The sequence below is a fragment of the Pan paniscus genome, chromosome 11 (genome assembly GCF_029289425.2).
Source record: "Pan paniscus chromosome 11, NHGRI_mPanPan1-v2.0_pri, whole genome shotgun sequence".
NCBI classification, from domain to species: domain Eukaryota; kingdom Metazoa; phylum Chordata; class Mammalia; order Primates; family Hominidae; genus Pan; species Pan paniscus.
Window position 1 is genome coordinate 112187639 of NC_073260.2, and position 16062 is coordinate 112203700.

The following is a 16062-nucleotide window of genomic DNA, read 5'->3' on the forward strand; positions in this document are numbered from 1 at the left end:
AATGTGCTTTTCTCCACCACAAACCTCTGCTTGAAAAATATTCAGTTTTCATTGTTCAGTTACAAAAGACATAAGATAATTGAATAAATTAATTCCAAGCATGGTATTTTTAAATTTTACTTTAAGTTCTGGGATACATGTGCTGAACATGCAGGTTTGTTACATAGATATACATGTGCCATAGTGGTTTGATGCACCTACCAACCTGTCATCTAGGTTGTAAGCCTCGCATCCATTAGGTATTTGTTCTAATGCTCTCCCTCCCGTTGGCCCCACCCCACAACAGGCACTGGTGTGTGATGTTTCCCTCCCTGTGTCCTTGTGTTCTCACTGTTCAGCTCCCACTTTTGAGTGAGAATATGTGGTGTTTGGTTTTCTTTTCCTATGTTAGTTTGCTGAGAATGATGGCTTCCAGCTTCATCCATGTCCCAGCAAAGGACGTGAACTCATCCTTTTTTATGCCTGCATAGTATTCCATGGTGTATATGTACCACATTTTCTTTATTCAGTCTATCACTGATGGGCATCTGGGTTGGTTCCAAGTGTTTGCTATTGTAAATAGTGCTGCAATAAACATATATGTGCATGTGTCTTTATAGTAGAATGATTTATAATCCTTTGGGTATATACCCACTAATGGGATGGCTGGGTCGAATGGTATTTCTGGTTCTAGATCCTTGAGGAATCGCCACAATGTCTTCCCCAATGGTTGAACTAATTTACACTCCCACCAACAGTGTAAAAGTGTTCCTATTTCTCCACAGCCTCGCCAGCATCTGTTGTTTCCTGACTTTTTAATAATTGCCATTCTGACTGGCATGAGATTGTGTCTCACTGTAGTTTTGATTAACCATGGTATTTTTAAGGCAACACAAACACAAGGCAGAAAGATTCAACCGGATAGCATTTCTTATGAGCTAGTAATATTTTGAAGCTACATCAAAACAAAACATAGCAAAACAAAATACTGTTGTAAAGATTGAAGATCATAACTGCACATTTCTGCCTGGCATTTCTTAAGGGAAATTGCAAATCACTGTTTAGAGAACAACAGAAAATATCTAGAGAGAGCAACCAGAATAATAAAATCTCAAACCCATGCTTTTCAAAAATAGATTAATGTAGTGATTGTCAAAAATTGCTAACATACATGTATTTAACCATATTCAAAGGAAAAAAGAATCTTACATACCCAGCAATTAAACTTTGATTATTATTAATATTATATTACCTGGATAAAATAAAAAACTATACTTTATAATTTTTATACAGCTGCATTCTCAAAGTTGGCAGAAAAGCAATATACACTTATTTTCTGGAAACAAGTAACTTTTTAAAAACTCAAGCAATTATTTCTGAGCAATAGCTGAAAACTTAATCTAGCCAATATAAAAATAACTCAGTCAAATTAATGATTAACCTACTGTTTCATGGATAAACTAAACAAAACAGAACAGAATTTCTCTATTCCATGTCTCTCTGTCTCAAATAAATCTCAAAGAAGGTTTCATATTAGAATTCTCATACCTCTTATTGGGTAGGGTCTTGCTCTCAAGATTCTTCCAGTTAAACAATTTCTGCCATATTGCATATTATTCCAAGACAATAAGGTCCATCAATATGGGGAAGTAGAAATAGGCTGGGAAAAGAGGTAAGTTGGAAATAAGAGTCATATTTCCTTGCAGGAATAGTATTCATTCTACTACACAGAAACTTCAGAAAATGTGATATCTATATATCAGTCTATCTATCTATCTATCTATCTATCTATCTATCTATCTATGTATACTTGCTTAGTATGTAGGGGAAATCCAATATTTCAAAATACATCTTTGATATTTTAAACTTTACTAATAAATTCTTTAAATTTTAAAAATATACACTAACTATGTTTTTATTCAGTATCTTTTCAGAAAATTCAATAATTTCTTACTGTTAACAAATGGCTTATTACTATTTATTAATTACTACTAAATTGTTATTATATAGTGTATTTTTCACCAGAATTATTCAATTTTTATATTGGATTCAAATTTTAACTATATTAACACCTATTCAGGTTTAATGCATGTGTTTAACTGCAACATTGCCAATTATAATATCTTCTTTGCCCATGTTCTAGCTCCTTGAGACTTGTTTAATTGCTTTTAATTACTCATTTTTCATGGGGAGTTACAGGGGTAACATATTTTATGCACTCTTGCACATCTCTTTTTTTTTTGGGATTATATTGAATCCATTTATTAGTCAATTTGAGAAGAATTGACGCCTTAATATATTTATTTAGACTTTTTTTTTCTTTTTCTCTTTTACTATTATACTTTAAGTTTTAGGGTACATGTGCACATTGTGCAGGTTAGTTACATATGTATACATGTGCCACGCTGGTGCGCTGCACCCACTAACTCGTCATCTAGCATTAGGTATATCTCCCAATGCTATCCCTCCCCCCTTCCCCCACCCCACAACAGTCCCCAGAGTGTGATGTTCCCCTTCCTGTGTCCATGTGATCTCATTGTTCAATTCCCACCTATGAGTGAGAATATGCGGTGTTTTGTTCATTGTTCTTGCGATAGTTTACTGAGAATGATTTCCAATTTCATCCATGTCCCTACAAAGGACATGAACTCATCATTTTTTATGGCTGCATAGTATTCTATGGTGTATATGTGCCACATTTTCTTAATCCAGTCTATCACTGTTGGACATTTGGGTTGGTTCCAAGTCTTTGCTATTGTGAATAGTGCCGCAATAAACATACGTGTGCATGTGTCTTTATAGTAGCATGATTTATAGTCCTTTGGGTATATACCCAGTAATGAGATGGCTGGGTCAAATGGTATTTCTAGTTATAGATCCCTGAGGAATCGCCAAACTGACTTCCACAATGGTTGAACTAGTTTACAGTCCCACCAACAGTGTAAAAGTGTTCCTATTTCTCCACATCCTCTCCAGCATCTGTTGTTTCCTGACTTTGTAATGATTGCCATTCTAACTGGTGTGAGATGGTATCTCATTGTGGTTTTGATTTGCATTTCTCTGATGGCCAGTGATGATGAGCATTTTTTCATGTGTTTTTTGGCTGCATAAATGTCTTCTTTTGAGAAGTGTCTGTTCATGTCCTTTTCCCACTTTTTGATGGGGTTGTTTGTTTTTTTCTTGTAAATTTGAGTTCATTGTAGATTCTGGATGTTACCCTTTGTCAGATGAGTAGGTTGCAAAAATTTTCTCCCATTTTGTAGGTTGCCTGTTCACTCTGATGGTAGTTTCTTTTGCTGTACAGAAGCTCTTTAGTTTAATTAGATCCCATTTGTCAATTTTGTCTTTTGTTGCCCTTGCTTTTGGTGTTTTAGACATGAAGTCCTTGCCCATGCCTATGTCCTGAATGGTAATGCCTAGGTTTTCTTCTAGGGTTTTTATGGTTTTAGGTCTAATGTTTAAGTCTTTAATCCAACTTGAATTGATTTTTGTATAAGGTGTAAGGAAGGGATCCAGTTTCAGCTTTCTACATATGGCTAGCCAGTTTTCCCAGCACCATTTATTAAATAGGGAATCCTTTCCCCATTGCTTGTTTTTCTCAGGTTTGTCAAAGATCAGATAGTTGTAGACATGCGGCATTATTTCTGAGGGCTCTGTTCTGTTCCATTGGTCTATATCTCTGTTTTGGTACCAGTACCATGCTGTTTTGGTTACTGTAGCCTTGTAGTATAGTTTGAAGTCAGGTAGCGTGATGCCTCCAGCTTTGTTCTTTTGGCTTAGGATTGCCTTGGTGATGCGGGTTTTTTTTGGTTCCATATGAACTTTAAAGTAGTTTTTTCCAATTCTGTGAAGAAAGGCATTGGTAGCTTGATGGGGATGGCATTGAATCTGTAAATTACCTTGGGCAGTATGGCCATTTTCATGATATTGATTCTTCCTACCCATGAGCATGGAATATTCTTCCATTTGTTTGTATCCTCTTTTATTTCCTTGAGCAGTGGTTTGTAGTTCTCCTTGAAGAGGTCCTTCACATCCCTTGTAAGTTGGATTCCTATGTATTTTATTCTCTTTGAAGCAATTGTGAATGGGAGTTCACTCATGATTTGGCTCTCTGTTTGTCTGTTGTTGGTGTATAAGAATGCTTGTGATTTTTGCACATTGATTTTGTATCCTGAGACTTTGCTGAAGTTGCTTATCAGCTTAAGGAGATTTTGGGCTGAGACAATGGGGTTCTCTAGATATACAATCATGTCGTCTGCAAAGAGGGACAATTTGACTTCCTCTTTTCCTAATTGAATACCCTTTATTTCCTTCTCCTGCCTAATTGCCCTGGCCAGAACTTCCAACACTATGTTGAATAGGAGTAGTGAGAGAGGGCATCCCTGTCTTGTGCCAGTTTTCAAAGGGAATGCTTCCAGTTTTTGCCCATTCAGTATGATATTGGCTGTGGGTTTGTCATAGATAGCTCTTATTATTTTGAAATACGTCCCATCAATACCTAATTTACTGAGAGTTTTTAGCATGAAGAGTTGTTGAATTTTGTCAAAGGCCTTTTCTGCATCTATTGAGATAATCATGTGGTTTTTGTCTTTGGCTCTGTTTATATGCTGGATTACATTTATTGATTTGCGTATATTGAACCAGCCTTGCATCCCAGAGATGAAGCCCACTTGATCATGGTGGATAAGCTTTTTGATGTGCTGCTGGATTCGTTTTGCCAGTATTTTATTGCGGATTTTTGCATCAATGTTCATCAAGGATATTGGTCTAAAATTCTCTTTTTTGGTTGTGTCTCTGCCAGGCTTTGGTATCAGAATGATGCTGGCCTCATAAAATGAGTTAGGGAGGATTCCGTCTTTTTCTATTGATTGGAATAGTTTCAGAAGGAATGGTACCAGTTCCTCCTTGTACCTCTGGTAGAATTCAGCTGTGAATCCATCTGGTCCTGGACTCTTTTTGGTTGGTAAGCTATTGATTATTGCCTCAATTTCAGATCCTGTTATTGGTCTATTCAGAGATTCAACTTCTTCCTGGTTTAGTCTTGGGAGAATGTATGTGTTGAGGAATTTATCCATTTCTTCTAGATTTTCTAGTTTATTTGTGTAGAGGTGTTTGTAGTATTCTCTGATGGTAGTTTGTATTTCTGTGGGATTGGTGGTGATATCCTCTTTATCATTTTTTATTGCATCTATTTGATTCTTCTCTCTTTTTTTCTTTATTAGTCTTGCTAGTGGTATATCTATTTTGTCGATCCTTTCAAAAAACCAGCTCCTGGATTCATTAATTTTTTGATGGGTTTTTGTGTCTCTATTTCCTTCAATTCTGCTCTTAGTTATTTCTTGCCTTTTCCTAGCTTTTGAATGTGTTTGCTCTTGCTTCTCTAGTTCTTTTAATTGTGATGTTAGGGTGTCAATTTTGGATCTTTCCTGCTTTCTCTTGTGGGCATTTAGTGCTATAAATTTCCCTCTACACGCTGCTTTGAATGCGTCCCAGAGATTCTGGTATGTTGTGTCTTTGTTCTCGTTGGTTTCAAAGAACATCTTTATTTCTGCCTTCATTTCGTTATGTACCCAGTAGTCATTCAGGGGCAGGTTGTTCAGTTTCCATGTAGTTGAGTGGTTTTGAGTGAGATTCTTAATCCTGAGTTCTAGTTTGATTGCACTGTGGTCTGAGAGATAGTTTGTTATAATTTCTGTTCTTTTACATTTGCTGAGGAGACCTTTACTTCCAAGTATGTGGTCAATTTTGGAATAGGTGTTGTGTGGTGCTGAAAAAAATGTATATTCTGTTGATTTGGGGTGGAGAGTTCTGCAGATGTCTATTAGGTCCACTTGGTGCAGAGCTGAGTTCAATTCCTGGGTATTCTTGTTGACTTTCTGTCTCGTTGATCTGTCTAATGTTGACAGTGGGGTGTTAAAGTCTCCCATTATTAATGTGTGGGAGTCTAAGTCTCTTTGTAGGTCACTCAGGACTTGCTTTATGAATCTGGGTGCTCCTGTATTGGGTGCATATATATATTTAGGATAGTTAGCTCTTCTTGTTGAATTGATCCCTTTACCATTATGTAATGGCCTTCTTTGTCTCTTTTGATCTTTGTTGGTTTAAAGTCTGTTTTATCAGAGACTAGGATTGCAACCCCTGCCTTTTTTTGTTTTCCATTTGCTTGGTAGATCTTCCTCCATCCTTTTATTTTGAGCCTATGTGTGTCTCTGCATATGAGATGGGTTTCCTGAATACAGCACACTGATGGGTCTTGACTCTTTATCCAATTTGCCAGTCTGTGTCTTTTAATTGGAGCATTTAGTCCATTTACATTTAAAGTTAATATTGTTATGTGTGAATCTGATCCTGTCATTATGATGTTAGCTGGTTATTTTGCTCATTGGTTGACGCAGTTTCTTCCTAGTCTCGATGGTCTTTACATTTTGGCATGATTTTGCAGCGGCTGGTACCCGTTGTTCCTTTCCATGTTTAGCGCTTCCTTCAGGAGCTCTTTTAGGGCAGGCCTGGTGGTGACAAAATCTCTCAGCATTTGCTTGTCTGTAAAGGATTTTATTTCTCCTTCACTTATGAAGCTTAGTTTAGCTGGATATGAAATTCTGGGTTGAAAATTCTTTTCTTTAAGAATGTTGAATATTGGCCCCCACTCTCTTCTGGCTTGTAGGGTTTCTGCTGAGAGATCCGCTGTTAGTCTGATGGGCTTCCCTTTGAGGGTAACCCGACCTTTCTCTCTGGCTGCCCTTAACATCTTTTCCTTCATTTCAACTTTGGTGAATCTGACAATTATGTGTGTTGGAGTTGCTCCTCTCGAGGAGTATCTTTGTGGTGTTCTCTGTATTTCCTGAATCTGAACGTTGGCCTGCCTTGCTAGATTGGGGAAGTTCTCATGGATAATATCCTGCAGAGTGTTTTCCAACTTGGTTCCATTCTCCCAGTCACTTGTAGGTACACCAATCAGATGTAGATTTGGTCTTTTCACATAGTCCCATATTTCTTGGAGGCTTTGCTCATTTCTTTTTATTCTTTTTTCTCTAAACTTCCCTTCTCGCTTCATTTCATTCATTTCATCTTCCATTGCTGATACCCTTTCTTCCAGTTGATCGCATCAGCTCCTGAGGCTTCTGCATTCTTCACGTAGTTCTCGAGCCTTGGTTTTCAGCTCCATCAGCTCCTTTAAGCACTTCTCTGTATTGGTTATTCTAGTTATACATTCTTCTAAATTTTTTTCAAAGTTTTCAACTTCTTTGCCTTTGGTTTGAATGTCCTCCCATAGCTCAGAGTAATTTGATCGTCTGAAGACTTCTTCTCTCAGCTTGTCAAAGTTGTTCTCCGTCCAGCTTTCTTTCGTCGCTGGTGAGGAACTGCGTTCCTTTGGAGGAGGAGAGGCGCTCTGCCTTTTAGAGTTTCCAGTTTTTCTATTCTGTTTTTTCCCCATCTTTGTGGTTTTATCTACTTTTGGTCTTTGATGATGGTGATGTACAGATGGGTTTTTGGTGTGGATGTCCTTTCTGTTTGTTAGTTTTCCTTCTAACAGACAGGACCCTCAGCTGCAGGTCTGTTGGAGTACCCTGCCGTGTGAGGTGTCAGTGTGCCCCTGCTGGGGGGTGCCTCCCAGTTAGGCTGCAAGGTGGTCAGGGGTGAGGGACCCACTTGAGGAGGCAGTCTGCCCGTTCTCAGATCTCCAGCTGCGTGCTGGGAGAACCACTGCTCTCTTCAAAGCTGTCAGACAGAGACATTTAAGTCTACAGAGGTTACTGCTGTCTTTTTGTTTGTCTGTGCCCTGCCCCCAGAGGTGGAGCCTACAGAGTCAGGCAGGCCTCCTTGAGCTGTGGTGGGCTCCACCCAGTTGGAGCTTCCCGGCTGCTTTGTTTACCTAATCAAGCATGGGCAATGGCGGGCGCCCCTCCCCCAGCCTCGCTGCCGCCTTGCAGTTTGATCTCAGACTGCTGTGCTAGCAACTAGCGAGACTCCGTGGGCCTAGGACTCTCCGAGCCACGTGCGGGATATAATCTCGTGGTACGCCGTTTTTTAAGCCAGTCGGAAAAGCGCAGTGTTCGGGTGGGAGTGACCGGATTTTCCAGGTGCGTCCGTCACCCCTTTCTTTGACTAGGAAAGGGAACTCCCTGACCCCTTGCGCTTCCCGAGTGAGGCAATGCCTCGCCCTGCTTCTGCTCCTGCACGGTGCGCGCACCCACTGACCTGCGCCCACTGTCTGGCACTTCCTAATGAGATGAACCCGGTACCTCAGATGGAAATGCAGAAATCACCCGTCTTCTGTGTCACTCAGGCTGGGAGCTGTAGACCAGAGCTGTTCTCATTCGGCCATCTTGGCTCCTCCCTGCACTCTTGCATATCTCATATTACATTTTTTGCTTCCCTTACACATAATAGAGATGTTAAGCCATAAGTTAAGTTTGGGATCAGAAATCTCTGCCCTATCCTTCAGCCCTCTATAAGCATTGTTTTGCTTTATCTGGCTTTATATATTGAGTAAAAGGATAAAGACAGTTTTGTTTTGTTTTTTCTGGAATTTATTTTTTACCTAGATATATTGAAAACGTTTTCTTTGTTTAGCAATTTCAAGGGCAACCATTGAACTGTTCTCTGTCACTATAGTTTTGTCTTTTTGAGAATACAATATAAACAATATAGTATGTAATCTTTTCAGATGGGCTTATTTCAGCCTATGCTATTTTCCTTTTCATTTTTTCTGATCATCTCGCAAGTGTGCAGAGATATCTTATTGTTGTAACAATTTGGATTTTCCTAATGATGAAAGATCTTCAGCATTTGTTCATACTCTTATTTGTCATTTGTATTTTTTAAGTTAACACATAATTATAATATTTGGAGGGCACATGTGATACTGTGATACATGCATACAATGTGCAGTAATCAAATAAGAATGCTTGAGATATCCATCATTTCCAACATTTTTTATTTCTTTTTGTTAGGAATATTACAAATCTCTTCTGGCTTTTTTGTTGCAGTTTTTCACTTTTCTATGGCCCCAGGGTTTCTCATAGCCTCAATTTTGAGTTCTAGGATATTGGTGAAGATAATCTTTTTTTTTTTTTTTTTTTGAATTATAAAGAACTTTTTTTTTTTATTATACTTTAAGTTTTAGGGTACATGTGCACATTGTGCAGGTAAGTTACATATGTATACATGTGCCATGCTGGTGCGCTGCACCCACTAACTCGTCATCTAGCATTAGGTATATCTCCCAATGCTATCCCTTCCCCCTCCCCCCTCCCCACCACAGTCCCCAGAGTGCGATATTCCCCTTCCTGTGTCCATGTGATCTCATTGTTCAATTCCCACCTATGAGTGAGAATATGCGGTGTTTGGTTTTTTGTTCTTGCAACAGTTTACTGAGAATGATGGTTTCCAATTTCATCCATGTCCCTACAAAGGACATGAACTCATCATTTTTTATGGCTGCATAGTATTCCATGGTGTATATGTGCCACATTTTCTTAATCCAGTCTATCATTGTTGGACATTTGGGTTGGTTCCAAGTCTTTGCTATTGTGAATAATGCCGCAATAAACATACGTGTGCATGTGTCTTTATAGCAGCATGATTTATAGTCATTTGGGTATATACCCAGTAATGGGATGGCCGGGTCAAATGGTATTTCTAGTTCTAGATCCCTGAGGAATCGCCACACTGACTTCCACAATGGTTGAACTAGTTTACAGTCCCACCAACAGTGTAAAAGTGTTCCTATTTCTCCACATCCTCTCCAGCACCTGTTGTTTCCTGACTTTTGAATGATTGCCATTCTAACTGGTGTGAGATGATATCTCATAGTGGTTTTGATTTGCATTTCTCTGAAGGCCAGTGATGATGAGCATTTTGAAGATAATCTTAGCAACAAAGGTTGGTTATAGTTTTCTGTGGGAGAGGGTGAAAAAAAATTCCTTTTAGTCCACCATTTTGATGAATCCTCAAATATTTTCTTTGATGAGGTGTTAATTCAGATATTTTCCCCATTTATAAATTGAGTTGTTTCTTTTCTTATTAAGTTTTACATTTTTATATATTTTGGATACATGTCTTTTATAAAGTAGGAGTTTTGCAAATATTTTATTTCAGTCTTAGCTCATCACTTCATTCTCTTAACGGTATGTTTCACAGAGCAGATATTTTTAATTTTACTTAAGTCCAAATCACCAATTTCGTTTTCCTTGATTTTGTGTTTGGTGTTCTAAAATCTCATCATCAAACTAAAGGTTACATAGATATTGTCCTCTTTCCTTCTAGAAATTTTATAGTCTTAATTTTATATTTACTCTATGATTCATCTTGAATTCATGTTTTAGAAAAGTTTAAGGTGTGTGTGTAGGTTCACTTTTTCGATGTGAATGTTCATTTATTTCAGTACCATTTGTTGAAAGACTACCTATTGAATTGCTTTGGCACCATTGTTGAAGATCAGTAGACTATATTTGAGTGGGTCCATTTCTGAAATGTCTAGTCATTTCCATATATATATATGGAAATACACATTCTATTGGTTCCTATAGCTTATAGAAGTTTAAAAATCATAGTGTGAGTTCCTCACCCTTCTTCTTTTCAGGTCTTTTGCATTTCCACTTAAGAATTTTTTTTTTTGATAGGTGCAAAATAGCTTAATGAAGATTTTATTTTCACTTTGGTATTTTTTATAAACTCAAATGAGTGTTAGGGCTTGCCAAATTATTTTTAATTATTGTATTAGGGTTCTCTAGAAGGACAGAACTAATAGCATACATATATAGAGAAGTTTGTTAATTATCTACTCACACAATCACAAGGTCCCACAACAGGCCATCTCCAAGCTGAGGAACAAGGAAAGCCAGTCTGAGTCCCAAAACTGAAGAACTTGAGCCTGATGTTCGAAGACAAGAAGGATCCAGCATGGGAGAAAGATGAAAGCCAGGAAGCTAGGCCAGTCTTTCACGTTTTTCTGCCTGCTTTATATTCTAGCTGCGTTGGCAGCTGATTAGATGGTGCCCACCCAGATTAAGGGTGGGTCTGCCTTTCCCAGCTCACTGACTCAAATGTTAATCTTCTTTGGCAACACCCTCACAAACATACCCAGGATCAATACTTTGCATCCTTCAATCCAAACAAGTGGACACTCAGTATTAACCATCACAATTATCAATTGATATGATCGTATGATCTTTATTATTTACCCTGTTGGTGTGGATTACATTGAGTAATTTTGTTATGTAAATCTCTTTGTGAACTGGAATAAATCACTTTAATTGGGATGACGTCGAATCTATGGATAAAGTAGGGAATAAGTGACATTTTAACAGCAGTGAGTCTACCAATCTGTTAATATGGATTAAATGGACAGTCTCTGCATTTAAGTCGTTTTTTGATTTAATGTTCTGTATTTCTCTGCATGCATATCCTGTACATACGTATGTCAAATTGATACCTTAGCATTTCGTTACTTTTATGCTGCTATAAATAAAATTTAAAATTTTCAAATCTCAATTTTTCATTGCTGCTATGCTGAAAAATGATTGATTTTTGTATACTGACTTTGTGTCCTGCCACCTTCTAAATTCAATTATTAGTTTCAGGAGTTGTTTTTTTAATATAGTGTCTTTGAGATTTTCTACATACACAAAGCATGCCATTTGCACATAAACACAGTACAATTTATCCATTTCCAAACTATATACTTTATTTCCTTTCCTTGTTTATTGTACTAGCTAGAATTTCTAGGACATTGTTGAATTACCAGTGATTACAACATAGCTTCTTTTTTCTGATCTTAGGGAAAAACATTCAGTTTATCAGCATTAAGAATAAGGTAGGTTTTTTGGGAGGTGTCCTTTATTAAATTGAGGAAGTTCTCTTATATTTGCTGAAGAACTGTTTTTTATCTCAAGTAGGTGTTAGCTTTTATAAAACGGTTGTCAGAATTTATATGATGATATTATTTTTCTTCTTTATCCTGTATATGTGGTGTTTTACATAAAGTGATTTTTAAATGTAACACCAGCCTTGCATATCTATAATAAATCACACTGCTTGTGGTATATAACTTTTTCTATACATTGTTGTACTCGATTTGTTTTTTTTTTTAAGGATTTTTAAATTTATTGTGCACAAGATGTATTGATCTGTTGTTTCTTTTCTTGCAATGTATTTTGACTTCAGTATTCGGATAATACTGCCCTAGAATTTCTTCTTGGAGAATGTATGTATTTATCATGTTTAATGCCCTTTGTTCCTGATTACTTTCCTTGTTCTGAAGTCATCTTTGTATGAACTTAATGTAGCTACTTCGTATTTCTTTTGAAGAGTCAGTAAGTGGTTGTTTGTTTGCTTGTTTGTTTTGAAATGGAGTCTCGCTCTGTTATCCAGGCTGGAGTGCAATCTCAGCTCACTGCAACCTCTGCCTCCCCAGTTCAAGTGATTCTTGTGCCTCAGCCTCCTGAGCAGCTGGGATTACAGGCGCAGGCATCACTACACCTGGATAATTTTTGTATTTTTAGTAGAGACGGGTTTTTGTCACTTTGGCCAGGAGAGTCTCAAACTCCTGGCCTCAAGTGATCCATCCTCCTCGGCCTCTCAATGTGCTGGGATTACAGGTGTGAGCCACCATGCCTGACCTGTTTCTTCTAATTTCTGAAAAAAGATTGTGAAGAATTTTACACATATTCATTTTTAATATAGTTAAGAACAATAAAAATTAAATATTTTATTTTGCCTTCATTCATTCCTTCCTGGTGCTCTTGTTTCTTATTTCATATAGATTCAAGCTTCTGACCAACATCTTTTTTTTCCTTGCCTGAAGAAGTTCTTTTAATATTTCGTAAAGAACTCATCCCAAGTTTACTAAAGTGATTTCAACAAATGGAAGAGGAGGGTATTTTTCAAAACTCATTTCTGAGGCCAGCATTATCTTGATACCAAAACACACAAGGACATTACAAAAAGTGAAAACTACAGGCCAATATTCCTGATAAACATTATGCAAAAAATTATCAGCAAAATATCAGCAAACAAAATTCAACAACACATTAAAAAGATCATTCACCATGATCAGGTGAGATTCATCTCAAGGATGTAAGGATGGTTCAAAATATACAAATCAATAAACATGATAGATCGTATCAACAGAATTAAGAACAAAAACCATATGATCATCTCACTAGATGTCGATCAAGTATTCGGTAAAATTCATCATCGCTTCACGATAAAATCTGTTAACAAACTGGGCATAGAAGATGTGGGCAGCAAGCCACCCAGGTACCAAGGTTACAGACCGAGAGCACAAGCTGTTCCAGTATAATAAAGAAAATATATAGAATAAGAATAGTTATATTAGAAATAGATTATAGATATGATTATATATGAATATCATTAATCATTAGTTTGAAGCACTACTCTTTATTCCAATATTATAATAATCTTTGTTCTACAATTGTAACCTAGGAAAAACCAGGCCATACAGAGATAGGAGCTGAAGGAACACGGTGAGAGAAGTGACCAGAAGACAAGTGTGAGCCCTCTGTTATGCCCGCACAGGGCCACTAGAGGGCTCCCTGGTCTAGCGGTAACTCCAGCGCCTGGGCAGGCACCCCTTTCCTAGCGGACCTTGGTCTAGCGGTAGCGTTAGTGCCTGGGGAAGGCACCCGTTACTTAGCAGACTGGGAAAGGTTGTCTCCCTTTCCCCCGGGGAAGTTAAAGAAGACTCTGCTCCACCACCTCTTGTGGAAGGCCTGACATCAGTCAGGGCCGCCCGCAGCCATCCAGAGGCCTGACCAGACGTCTCCCTGTGAAGCTGTGCTTCAGCGGTCACGGTCCTGGTCCACTCTGTACACCTGGCTCATGTTCCACTCTGTACAACTGGCTCTGCCATATAGATAGCAGTAGCAGAATTAGTGAAAGTATTAAAGTCTTTGATTTTTCTGAGAAGAGCATAGAAGAAATAATGACTTAAGCTGTATCTCTCTCACTCTCCACTACTTGAAAGGGAAAGGCCCCCTGTCTGGCGGACACGTGACTCACGTGACCTTATCAATCATTGACTCACAGTCCTTACCCTGCCCCTTTTGCCTTGTATCCAATAAATAACAGCGCAGCCAGGCATTCAGGGCCACTACCGGTTTCTGCGTCTAGGTGGTAGTGGTTCCCCCAGCCCAGCTGTCTTTTCTTCTGTCTCTTTGTCTTGTGTCTTTATTTCTATGATCTCTCATTTCCATACATGAGGAGAAAAACCCACAGACCCAGTAGGGCTGGACCCTGCAGAAGAAACATGCCTCAACACATTTAAGGTCATATATGACAAAAACACAGCTTAATATCATTCTGAATGGGGAAAAATTAAAGTCTTTTCATTAATATCTGGAACAAGGCAAGGATGCCCACTTTCTCCACCTCTATCCAACACAGTACTAGGAGTTCTAGCCAGTGGAATTAGATAAGAGATAGAAATAAAGGGCGTCCAAATTAGAAAGGAAGAAGTCTAATTATCTTTGTTTGAAGGTGATATGATCTTATCTCTAGAAAAACCTAAAGATTCCTCCAAAAATCTTAGAACTGATAAATAAACAGTGAATTTGCAGAATAAAACATCAACATATAAAAACCAGTAGCATGTCTACATGCTGACAGCATTTAATCTGAAAAAGAAATCAAGAGAACAATCTCATTTACAACACTAAAATAAAAATACCTAGAAATAAATGTAACCAATGAAGTGAAAGATATGCACAAGGAAAACTATAAAACACTGATGAAAGTAACTGAAGAGGACACACACACACACACACGAAAACCCATGCCCATACATTGAAAGAATTAATACTGTCAAATGTCTATATGTCTCAAAGTGATCTGCAGATTCAAGGCAATCCCAGTCAAATACCAATGACTTTTTTTTGCAGAAATAGGAAAATAATACTAAAATTTGTGTGGAACTAAAAAAGACTCGGAACTGCTAAAGCAATCCTAAGCAAAAGAACAAAGCCAGAGATATCACACTACTTGATTTCAAATTATACTACACAGTTATAGTAACCAAAACAACATGGCATTGACATAAAAAGAGACACATAGACCAATGAGAATAGAGAACCCAGAATCCATGCACTTAAAGCCAACTCATTTTCCAAAAAGACACCAAGAACATTCACTGGGAAAATGACAGTCTCTTTAATAAATGGTGCTGAGAAAACTTAATATCTATATGCGGAAAATAAAACTAGATTCCTATCTCTCAGCGTATCTATAAATCAACTCAAAATAAATTAAAGACTTATATGCAAGACTTGAACTATAAAACTAATAAAAGAAAACATTGGGGAAATGCCACAGGATATTGGCCTGGGCAAAGATTGTTTGGGTAAGACCTCAAAAGCACAGGCAAGAAAAGCAAATGTAGACAAATTGAATTATGTTAAGCTAAAATTGTTCTGAATTGGAAAAGAAAAAACAACAACAACAATGAAGTGAAGAAGCAACTAACAGAGTGGGAGAAAATATTTGCAAACAATCTATCTGACAAGGGATTAATAACAAGAACATACAAGAAACTTAAAAAAAGGCAAAAAAAGAAAATCAAATTTGAAAATGAGAAAAAGACGTGAATAGACTTTTCTCAAAGACATACAAATGGCCAAGAGGTATATTTAAAAAATGCTCAGTATCTCTATTATCAAGGATATGTAAATCAAAACCACAATGAAATATCATCTAATCCCCATTAGCATGGCTACTATCAAAAAGACGAAAAGTAATAAATGCTGGTGAGGGTGCAGAGAAAAGGGTACCTTTGTACACTGCTAGTAGGAATCTAAATTAGTACAGCCATATGGAAAACAGTAAGGAGGTTCCTCAAAAACTTAAAATAGAATTACCACTGCTGGGTACATATTCAAAAGAAAGGAGATAATGTATAAGGGAAATATATGAACTCACATTTTTATTGTAGCAGTATTCACGATAGGCAAGAAATGGAGTCCGCTTAAGAATTCATCAATGGAGAAAGAAAGAAAATGTGATATTTATACACAATGGAATATTATTCAGCCATAAAAAAATAAAATTCTGTCATTTGCAGCAATG

At 37.5% G+C, this 16062-nt stretch overlaps 1 protein-coding gene across 2 annotated transcripts in view; it reads right to left on the reverse strand.

Moving 5' to 3' along the window:
• TYRP1 (tyrosinase related protein 1) overlaps nt 1-16062 on the reverse strand; it is a 1170479-nt gene that overhangs the window by 362464 nt on the left and 791953 nt on the right. For both annotated transcript variants that reach the window (XM_055092134.1, XM_055092135.2), the window contains exon 5: nt 1528-1639. The gene's annotated coding sequence lies outside the window, so the exon portion shown is untranslated. The remainder of the gene's footprint in view (nt 1-1527; nt 1640-16062) is intronic.